The 12,107-nt window shown below is 42.3% G+C and overlaps 1 protein-coding gene across 3 annotated transcripts in view; it reads left to right on the top strand.

Annotated features, from left to right (window-relative positions):
* Window positions 1-12,107, top strand: part of LATS2 (large tumor suppressor kinase 2) — a 78,376-nt gene that overhangs the window by 31,284 nt on the left and 34,985 nt on the right. The window lies entirely within an intron of this gene.

Here is a 12,107-nt window from a genome sequence, read left to right as displayed (position 1 = left end):
GCCTGGAATACCCCTTTAAGCTTGTAGAATTCAAAGAGTAGAAACCCACCGAATGTTATATTTTATAAAATCATTTTGTCCAGCCATTAACTAAAATTCTTCTCCATTTTCAATATTCACGTAATCTTCCAGACTCGGACAAGTATTTATTTATTTTTTTGATACTGATAAGAAGAGTGGTGCTAGACCGGGAAGGTTTGCTGAGGATTTTGGAACAGACAGTATAATATAGATCGGTGGTCTTCAACCTGCAGACCTCCAGATGTTGCAAAACTACAACTCCCAGCATGCCCGGACAGCCGTTGGCTGTCCGGGCATGCTGGGAATTGTAGTTTTGCAACATCTGGAGGTCCGCAGGTTGAAGACCACTGATATACATAATGTAGACCAGCGAGGAAGCAGCACTTGCATAGTTTAAAATGTCTCCAGTGAATTATTGACTCAGTAGTGTAGCTGCCTCCTGTGAAGGTATGAGCAGTATGTATATCTTACACATTCCTGCTCTGACTAGACGTGTTTTTTTAATTTTTAATTTTTTAATTTTTTTTTCCTTTTCTAAATTCCTAAACTTTGTAACTAGAAAATGTATTTCTCTGAGCATTTTAAAGTGCATTGTATCTGCTGGTAGGAACCTGGATATTTAGACGAGGTGCACTATGCCACAGTCTTCTCGGCTCACAAGGAGTACACTTAGGCCATATACATATATACGGACACTTATCAACGGGTTTAGTCAGGTTTTCTTTACTAGAATTGTCGCAAAATTGTCTCAATTGCGACTACGCGATTTTTCGTGCGACATTTTGACTGTAAAGCGAGAAAAGCAAGTTTTCCAAAAATTAACTACGTCGTAATAATTTTTTAAAATGGACTACGGGTGGCCAGGTATTTATTAACTGCGACAGTCGCAACTGCGCAAAGAAAAGTCGCAACAGGGTTACAAATTGACTAAATTTACTCCAGCTCAAACATGGAGCAGAAAAAGCTACTACCAAAGTAAAAAAGGAAAAATTGCTTACGTGAAAGAAAATTATCAACAGGCGGAAACCAGTTGATAAATGAGCAAAAAAAAAAGTAAGGAAAAAATTACTAAAAAAAAAAGAATACATAAGCAAACATTGATAAATGTCCCTCATATTCATTATCTATACGGCAGGGGACACTGGAGGAGATTTATGAAAACCTGTCGAGAAGAAAAGTTGCCCAGTTGTCCATAGCAACCAAGTCGCTCGCTTCTTTAATTTCTAACAAGGCCTCTGGAAAATGAAAGTAGTGATCTGATTGGTTGCTATGGGCAACTGGGCAACTTCTTCTTTGCACAGGTTTTGATAAATCTCCCCCCACTGTGCCTATTGGGGTGCATGTTTTTTTATGGGTTAGGGGTGTCTGTCCTTTTTGAGCAGTTTTTTGATAATTATGTAAAATGTTATTTAATGAAGTTTTTGGGATTTATGATAATTGAGTATATCTTTATTGGTAGCAAGTGTAGGTTTATTATGTTGTAGTTGTTGCTATCTAGTGGTAAATGAGTATTTTACTCATAGATGATACATATACATATGGCATCTTTACTGCTCCATATTATACAATTATATTAGCTCATCCCTAGAGGGGCATGCTTCTGATTTCATACAGGTCAAGCCTCATATTCTTCCCTAGATGGAAAGCTTTTACATATGGCACCCAATGGAGCATTATATCTGCAGTGCGTGGAGATCCATCAGGTTCATAGTTCAGAGCCACAGGATACTTTGTATGTTGCCGTACATGACTCTGCTTGATGCCTTAGGGTAAGTTCACTCTAGAAAATTCTGCCACTGATCTAGGGTCATGGACATTTTTAGGGGGGGTTATTTTCATCTGAAACTTATCAGGGATGTGGAAATCATATCACCCGACGCCCGGGACAAGTAGTTTTAGGCGCCGGGCAGGTGAATTTTTCGTAGATTTAGCCCTGTATCGGGCTAGCAGGGACAGACCGACTTCCCCCTTATTTTTCTTTAATGTCGGTGTGAGGCGCAGGAGCCGATGCAAGTCTACACCTCACACCGGTGCTCAGAGTGTATGGAGGGGGCGGCGGCCTCCAGCTGATTTCAGTAGCCGGGGGCCGCTACTCAGAATTATATCCATCCCTGGTGGTCTAGTGAGGTGAATCGTACTATTTTGGTTGACATTATTTTATCTACCAGGACAAGTGGATTTTCTTGAGGGACAAGTAGGTTGTGTTCCGCTTTAGTCCCTTGGACAAGTAGTTTTTTTTTTTTTTTTTTCAAATTTCCACACCCCTGCTTATACATATCTTAAGATTGATCCCTCTGGCCTGGTTCCGGCTGCTGGAGCTAGTCACAAAACCAGAATTGGCCAAATTAACAATTTTACGCAGTGTATATAACTCCCAGAGAAGTTATTGGGAGTTGTGCAAACAGTGTAACACTGCTAGCTGTACAGTGCCCATAACTCAGAGTTATGGATAAAGCGTAGCTCACGGTGCTATGCTGTGTGCAAAACTCCTATTAAAGTGGTTGTCCGCCCCAAAATGTATACCCTATTGACAGGATAGAGAATAAGTATCTGATCACGGGGGTCTTTACCACTAGAACTCCCCATGATCTCCAGAATAGGGCCCTGCTTTCTACGCATCCTGGAGCTTCAGATGCTACGCCTTCTAGTAATTTCTATAGATATCCGAGGACATTCCCTTTAACCTCTTTGGGAGTGATACAAACTGTGTGAAACTGCTGTTTCTTGCTGTGTTCAGCTTACTGACCATCTCCAGTGTCCACTACCAGTCCCAAGGGGGTCAGTTGGCTCTATATCTCAATATAAGCTTAGGCCATAGAGGTGGACCCCACATTACATATACTGTGGATATGTCATATATGTTGTGATGGGAATTACCTTTTAAGGTGTCCCAGGATGGCATATTAAAATTTTCATTAAAATAAAGCTAACCTATCTGGTCTCCTATTTTAGCCTATTTGATGGCAGTGAAAGAAGAAATTCAGTGGTAGGCAACTTATCCCCTATTCGCAGGATATCCTGCAGATAGATAAGTGTCTGATTGTGAGGGGTCCGACCGCTGGGGACCCCCCCCTGTAAGGGGCCCCGACACGGTCCCAGCTCATCTTCCGGAAGTGACCCAGCACTGACACTTGTCGAAACCCTACTCCTCCATTCATTTCTATGGGAGAGGCGGAGACATGCGAATGCTGTGTCTCTGTCTCTCCCATAGAAATGAATATGGGGGGGGGGGGGGGGGGGAGAGTTTCTACTTCATCAGTGCTGGGGGCAACAGTCAACCTAGGGGTCAGACCCCCCTGCGATCAGACACATCCCCTATTCTGCGGATAGGGGATAAGTTGTCTACCACTGGATTTCTTCTTTAATGGTCTATTCACACGTACAGTATTCTGCGCAGATTTTATGTGCAGGATTTTTTGCTGCAGATCTCAGTGTAAACTGAATGACTGAACACAGCTTGAAATCCTGCGCAGAATACTGTACGTGTGAATCGACCCTAAGGGTAAGTTCACATGTACGCAGATTTGATGCGCAGGATTTTCTGCTGCAGGTTTCAATGTAAACTAAATGACTGAGCACAACTTCTAATTGGCAGCTACAAATCCTGCGCATCAAATCTGCACATGATCCTGTACGTGTGAACGTACCCTAAAAAGGACATGTTGAGCCTGAGGATATATCACAATATAAGAGATTTTTGAGTAGATATTTTCCCCCAAGAAGTGTGTAAATGCTGCGAATCTGGGAAAGCCCTGCTGACCTCACCCCCACACACAGTGATTGGCATCTCTTTATATAGCTGTGTTTCCCAACCAAGGTGCCTGCAGCTGTTGCAAAACTAAAACTACCAGCATGCCTAGACAGCCTTTTTTTGCAACAGCTGGAGACACCCTGGTTGGGAAACACTGCTGTATACAAACACATACATGAAAAGCTGCCAGTCGCCGTATATGTGCAGGTAGGACTCACAGGCGATCATGAAAAATTAACAATTGATTGTCCAGAATGTCCAATAATCTAGCAGGAAGTCATCCAGTGATTTGGCATTTCCTTAAACTTTTCCTCTTGAGATTATAAAGAATGGGAGTGCACTTGGCAGCAGGATGCTGTCCATCACGTATATGCTTGTTCTGCTGGATTCTCAAGATTCCAGACCAATAAAAGTCTACCTGCCATGAGGTGAACTTTGCAAACTTTTTATTATTGTTGTCAATCTGGTGAAATGATCGGATCAGAGTAACCTGACCAATCCTGATTCTTATATTATTTCTTTGTGCACATGTATGATGTCCTCGAGCTCTTGTTTGCTGTGCTCGGTTATATTTGGAGCCCTGGTTGACCCTGACACAGCACAGCTAATGTCCTCCATGGGTTGCCCATGCTTTATCCAGTCCAGACACATTATTTTTGGAGTGGGAATCCAGAATTAGTTCTAAACATTGCTGGTTCGACACATTCTGCGCATTGCTAGAAGGCCATAGCGGCTGAATTCGTAAAGTCAGACTGTAGGAAAAGAGATTCCTGACATAATACGTGATTCTTTTTTTGGAGGAAAACAGGTGAAGGTTAAACTAAAAAAAAAAAAAATTCCTATCACGTGTCCGTAGCGCATAGGATATTGGTTTGTTAGATCAGCTAGACTCCCACTGGTGACCAATATTTTAAAGGGAACCATCCCTGCTCCATGTTGTCTGGCATTCAGGAAAAAATAATATCCTGCTGGTGCCAGGAAAAAAAAAATCTATACTTACCTATCCCCCGCAGCTCCCATTTGGTGCCATCCAGTAATCTCTCAAACATCTGTCTTCTTCCTGCCTCTGAGATGAGCTTGTGTTGCAGGACCTGTCGGGAGATTTAGCAAAACCTGTTCAGAAGAAAAGTTGAACAGTTGCCTATAGCAACCAATCAGATCGCTTCTTTCATTTTTCAGAAAGAAAAAAATCTGGTTGCTATGGGCAACTGGGCAACACTTCCTCTGAATAGTTTTTGATAAATCTCCCTCCAGATCAGATTTACCTCCATGTGACCTGACCCATGCGGCGACCAGCTGAAGGAGCAAATTGGCAGCCAGTGAGGGAGTCGCCAGAATCTAAATTAACATTTAAATTTGAGTTTGTTAGAGAATGTCCAATATGTACATACTTATTTTTTTGCTGCCCTATCACTTGAAAATGCCTGATATTTAATGAAACTCTGGGTTTCATGTTTCGTGGAAGCATTTGATGGATCGTTTTTCACCCGCAGCATTTCTTAGAAATCTGTCTTTAATAAGCAGGTATGAAATGTTTACATTCTCCAAAGAGAATGGCAGGAATGATGACTTGTAGAGAGCACGTTCCATAAAAATGCATTACACCCCTCCGACTCTGCGTTCCATATGTTTTCAATCTAGGTGATCTTTTGTGGTGAAAGTGAACGGGTAATATTCAAATGCTGCTGTGTCCTCAGTAGCCAGAAAGAGTAAAGCCAAACTAGGACTAGAACATTAATATGCCAAAGGATTATTAGGAAGGGCATATCTGTATCTTGCAAATCACTGAGGGTGAAATTTTATATTTCTCATAAACACAGTCATGGCCGTAAATGTTGGCACCCCTGAAATTTTTCAAGAAAATGAAGTATTGCAGTAACTCATTTTGCTATACACATGTTTATTTCCTTTGTGTGTATTGGAACTAAACCAAAAAAGGAGGAAAAAAAGCAAATTGGACATAATGTCACCAAACTCCAAAAATGGTCTGGACAAAATTATTGTCACCCTTCCAAAATTGTGGAAAAATAAGATTGTTTCAAGCATGTGATGCTCCTTTAAACTCACCTGGAGCAAGTAACAGGTGTGGGCAATATAAAAATCACACCTGAAAGCAGATAAAAAGGAGAGAAGTTCACTTAGTCTTTGCATTGTGTGTCTGTGTGTGCCACACTAAGCATGGACAACAGAAAGAGGAGAAGAGAAATGTCTGAGGACTTGAGAACCAAAATTGTGGAAAAATATCAACAATCTCAAGGTTACAAGTCCATCTCCAGAAATCTAGATTTTCCTTTGTCCACAGTGTGCAACATTATCAAGACATTTGCAACCCATGGCACTGTAGCTAATCTCCCTGTGCATGGATGAAAGAAAAAAAATGATGAAAGGTGTCAACGCAGGATAGTCGGGATGGTGGATAAGCAGCCCCAAACAAGTTCCAAAGATATTGAAGCTGTCCTGCAAGCTCAGGGAGCATCAGTGTCAGAGCGAACTATCCATCGACATTTAAATGAAATGAAACGCTATGGCAGGAGACCCAGGAAGACCCCACTGCTGACACAGAGACATAAAAAAGCAATACTACATTTTGCCAAAATGAACTTGAGTAAGTCAAAATCCTTCAGGGAAAACGTCTGGTGGACAGATGAGACCTTTTAGACAGAGATAGAGCTTTTTGGTAAAGTACATCATTCTACTGTTTACTTAAAACAGAATGAGGCCTACAAAGAAAATAACACAGTACCTACAGTGAAATATGGTGAAGGTTCAATCATGTTTTGTGGTTGTTTTGTGGCCTCTGGCACTGGGTGCCTTGGATGTGTGCAAGGCATCATGAAATCTGAGAATTACCAACGGTTTTTGGGTCGCATTGTACAGCCCAGTGTCAAAAAGCTGGGTTTGTGTCTGAGATCTTGGGTCTTCCAACAGGACAATGACCCCAAACATACGTCAAAAAGCCCCCAGAAATGGATGGTAACAAAGTGCTGGAGAGTTCCGAAGTGGCCAGCAATGAGTCCAGATCTAAATCCTATTGAACACCTGTGGAGAGATCTTTAAAATTGCTGTTGAGAAAAGGCGCCTTCCAATAAGAGAGACCTAGAGCAGTTTGCAAAGGAAGAGTGGTCCAACATTCCGGCTGAGAGGTGTAAGAAGCTTATTGATGGTTATAGGAAGTGACTGATTTCAGTTATTTTTTTCCAAAGGGTGTGCAGCCAAATATTAAGTTAAGGGTGCCAATAATTTTGTCCAGACCATTTTTGGAGTTTGGTGTGACATTATGTCCAATTGGCTTTCTTTCCTCCCTTTTTTGATTTTAGTTCCAATACACACAAAGGGAATAAACATGTGTATAGCAAAACTATACTGCAATCCTTGTCTGTTATAAATACTTCAATTTCTTGAAAAATTTCAGGGGTGCCAAAATTTACGACCATGACTGTGTATATATGTGTGTGTATGTATGTATGTGTGTGTATATATATATATATATATATATATATATATATAAATAAATATAATACATTTTTTTTTTCATCTCACTGCTTTATATGAGCCTGGCTTTCCGTTCCCTGTGCAGCCTTTTTCTTTGTTTTATTAGTTTAGAAAATGGGTTATCTACCTACATGACCATCGATCACTCTACTTATATTTCTGCCTTCTGTCTTGAGGCAAAGGTCATTGATGACTTTTATGTAAATTGTTATTAGTAAGGAGAAGTGGGAATACAAAATGCAGGTTGGTGTGGGAAAGGAGAGAGGAGGAGAACGTAACTGCATATCAGCTAAAATCTGCTAGATAGTTTATGAAATCAACATTTTACAATTCTTCCCAGTCCCAAAGAGTGAATGCTTTCAGCTACTAAATACACTGAAGCAAAATTGTGCCTTGGTGCATGAGTGGTCCCAAAGGTACCTCTATCCCATTAGAAGACACCAGTATGTTGTAAGTTTTGGGGCCGAGGAGGATGTTTAGGATGTTGTCCTGGTGGTAATCATAGAAATGTGAAGTGCCTTTGGAGAGTCTGGTATGGAGAGACCAGAAGACATTGGTCGAATATCATGGTACAGATTGGTGTTGGTGTTAATGGATATATCTCTCCTTCACCTCAAGTTGCTCAGGGCCTCTCTGATTTACTCTGAGGCACCTCCTCTAAAATGTTGTAGCCGTTATAAAACCTAATCAGGAGATATGTTACATATAAAACCATTTACCGTATTTTTCGCCCTATAGGACGCATCGGCATATAAGACGCACCCAATTTTAAAGGTGCAAAATCTAGAAAAAAAAGATTCTGCACCCAACAGTGATCTTCAACCTGCGGACCTCCAGATGTTGCAAAACTACAACTCCCAGCATGCCCGGACAGCCGTTGGCTGTCCGGGCATGCTGGGAGTTGTAGTTTTGCAACATCTGGAGGTTTCGCAGGTTGAAGACCACTGGATAGGAGGTAGTACTCGCGTGTCCCCGCCGCTCCAGACCCGTCACCGCTGCCCTGGCTGTCGCTCCATTGCTGTCGCCGCGTCCCCGGGGTGTCCCCGACGCTCCGGACGTCTTCTTCCCCGGGATCCACGCTCTCTGTCGCCGTCAACACGTCGCTACACACGCCGCTCCTATTGGGTTACGGGACGGCGTGCGCGATGACGTTGAAGGAGAGCGCCGCCATGCAGGGGATCCTGGCACGGAGCAGACACCGAGGAGGCAGGTAAGGTCCCTCCCGGTGTCCTGTAAGCTGTTCGGGACGCCGTGATTTCACCGCGGCGGTCCCGAACAGCCCGACTTTTGCTTCAGACGCGGCGGTCAGTTTTGATCGCCGCGTCTGAAGGGTTAATACAGGGCATCACCGCGATCGGTGATATCCTGTATTAGCCGCGGGTCCCGGCCGTTGATGGCCGCAGGGTCCGACCCGATAGGTGTGTATTCGCCGTATAAGACGCACCAACCAAAGATAAAGTGCATCTTATTAAAAAAATACGGTACTTTGCTAATTTCTGGGATAAACAATACATGTTCCCGATTGTTCTACCTCTTGGTTGTTTACTGCTGCCTAGGCATGCTCCTCCAGCTTTTGTCATGGTTGAGAGTACTTCCATCTGTATGGTGAAGGGTTCATACAAAGAGCAGTTTGATGTCCATCTTTTTGCATTGCGTCTCTCATGATGCTCTGCCACAGCTGGAGGTTACTTATAATCTCAGCCATGAATCTAAAATTCTTTTCCGAATTCTTAGAAGTCAGATTAGCCCGTCTTTCTTCTCAGCAGTGACTTCAAGTAATCCTTTGCGTGAGATTCCCTGCTAGACAGGTGGATTCCTGGAGTCTCATTAATTTATTGAACTATGAAAATAATAGACTTCTGGCCTGTCATGTGGCCCGTTTTCCTACCAGAAAGTTCTTTTGGTTTTCCTTACAGTTTTCCTTTACAGAACATCTTTATGCTTATCCGGAATGAGACTTGTTTGTGTTGGCATCTGCAGATTAGGCTGGGCTCGTATCCTGCAATTCTGCTAAGATCCATCTTGTGATATGATTATGATGTTGATTATCAATCTGGTTATAAAAAGAGGAGATTAAAAAAAATAAAAAGTTCAGACAAAACAAAAATTCTAAAATTGATCAGAATTTGCCGTGGGATGGCAGTCATTACATTGCTTTGGTCTTAAACAGCTTTGTTCACATGCAAGAGACCTGGGGGGGAACTGGTTAGCATTGGTTTGCATTGTAGAGAAGCCTACTGGTGTTCAGGGTCTTACAGGCAAGGCTCCATGGGAAACAAGGTATGCAAACCCTCCAAAAGTATAGTACCATTTATAGGTAGCCATATGGGTTGGTCATTGACCTAAATGGTATATACTTCTAGATGGCATTGGAGCAGTGTTTCTCAAGCGCAGTCCTCAAGTCCCCCCAACAGGTCATGTTTTCAGGATTTCCTTAGTCTTTCACAGGTGATATAACTGAGGGGATGCCAGATTCACTGACCAGAATTATATCACCTGTAGAAGACTAAGGAAATCCTGAAAACATGACCTGTAAACTGCTGGGCAACCATACTGCTCCCGTTCTCTGGTATTTTCTATTTCTGGGTGCTGGGGTTCAATACGTCAATTGCCACAATCCAACTAATTGGGCCCCAGCACCAGGAAGAGAACCTTGGCTGGGCCCAATACTTTACCTTCCTGTTCAACCAATCACTGGTGAGAAACTGCTGCGGCCAGTGGTTGGCTGAGCGACAATTGACGTATTGACCTTCAGCACACTGAAGCATTACCAGAGGCAGCAGGCACACTGCAGGAGGTAGGTCCAGCTTTGTGGTTTGTTTTTGTTTCCGCCCCCCCCCCCCCCCCTCTGGATTACCCCTTTTAAGCATTTCACAATGCTTTATGAAATTTGTGAGCTGCCTGTATAATGCATGGATTTCCCCAAGTATATAGATATATAATATGCTGTTGTCAATGGGATGGCGCATATGTCCGCGGCAAATTGCCATAGACATTAGCCAATTTATGACATTTTTAACAGCGTGGATCCACTGAGAAAATTCAATAAGGAAATTCCTTACCAATGGGCTTTTTTCTTCTTCTTCGTCTTAGTAAAAACCCCTGCGGTGATTCGGTTTTATAGACCAGACGCAAGTTAACTTCTAGAAAACTACATTTGGGTGGGATCGCTGTGGGGGATGTAATTGATGGTTACAGTAAAACTGCTCATGACATCAATGAAGTGTCAACCAGTCACACCACCTCTTATTTTAGCTGCTGCGGTGCTAACAAAATAATTTTAATCCATTCTGATTCAGAATGGAAATCTGAAGTCATATTATAAGTCAGTCTTGGTATTTGTTGTCGTTGCTTGGTTTCGTTGGAAGACCTTTCTGTAGATTTCCTTCTAGATAATTTTTTTTTTCTGGGTTAGGGTGCATGCACACCACATTTTTGCTATACAGTTCCCGTATACGGTTTCAAGTTAAAAAAACGTATAGAAAACCGTATGCATTGACTTAACATTGTAAACCGTATGTCAAATGCATCAACCGGTTTAGTCCGTTTTGGGTCTTATACGGTTTTGTCCGGTTTTTTACCCGAACCCAAAAACCGTAGTCTACCACGTTTTTTGTCCAGGTGAAAAACCATATTAAACCATATACGTTTTTTTTTTAACATGGGAGTCAATGGGAACCGTACAGGACCATATGTGCGTATGGTTTTCACCATAAGGTTTTTGACTTTGCACAGTTTTTTTTCTTGGAATTTCAATCAAACAAGTGATACTTCATTCAAAATGGAGTGAAAAGTTAAAAACATATACTTTTTTTTTCTTAAAAAACGGATGCAACCTGACATAATTTTTCAAACCGTATATGTTTTTTAACCATATACGGGTTGAAATTTGTACACATATTTTGATACAGTTTAGGCAGGTTTTGAGGAATCCGTTTTAATGAAAAACCTGAAGCGGGAACTGTATTGCAAAAAGGTGCTGTGCATGCACCCTTAAATGTTCACACCACTTTTTATTCATAACTAAGTGTGTCTGCTAGAGTAAACTTGAAAACTGTAAATTAAGCAGATATAACATAATGGAAGGAGCTGGGGTGTCTACAAGAGGAGCCATGGATTGGGCTTATTGAAACCCTAAGTACTAGCCCAGATTTCCTCCAAATTGCTGATACACTTTAGATTGTTGATGGATCCCACCAGGTGACGTTTATAGAATTGATATTTGGTTTTGCATATTGGAACAATATTGCCTTTCTTATTTTATAAATCCATGTAGAAAACACAGACATGGCCGTACATCCACAATTTTGTATTTTGACCTAATTGCTTCTCAGCATAATTTCAAAAACTAACAGGTTGTTAGTATACATTTTGATCAAAAGGTACAAGCCCACTCGCCACGTCAAGGCCACCTATTAAGAGTGGTTCCATAACGTCCCTAGCATAAAATGGCGTAGCATTGGGCGGTGTCCACCACCTCCCCAACACCAGTGCCCACAGGGGGAATGACCCACTGGCAGAGCGGCCCCAATGCCACTCAAACCAGTCACCTGGCCGCACCCCCCACAGACACGGCGCCGCGGCAGCAACGGACGCCGCACAGCACCACACCAGTGTGAACAAGGTGTAAGAGCTCACTTACCATGTGCTCCCAGTAAGACTGTGAGGCTGCTAGAAAATGAAAGGGCCTTGTGTGTTGGGCTGAGGGGGTGGGGCTTATTATATAACCAACAGTTGGGTCACTTGTGGCATCTATAAGTGCATTGAAGAAGAAATAGGCAGCACTCGTCAGCACAGTCCTTGTAATTCTTCTTTATTTCAGTACAAATAGTAAGTAGAATAT

The sequence above is a fragment of the Hyla sarda genome, chromosome 2 (genome assembly GCF_029499605.1).
Source record: "Hyla sarda isolate aHylSar1 chromosome 2, aHylSar1.hap1, whole genome shotgun sequence".
Taxonomy (NCBI): domain Eukaryota; kingdom Metazoa; phylum Chordata; class Amphibia; order Anura; family Hylidae; genus Hyla; species Hyla sarda.
The sequence above is the reverse complement of the archived record's forward strand: the minus strand, read 5'-3'. Positions and strand labels throughout refer to the sequence as shown.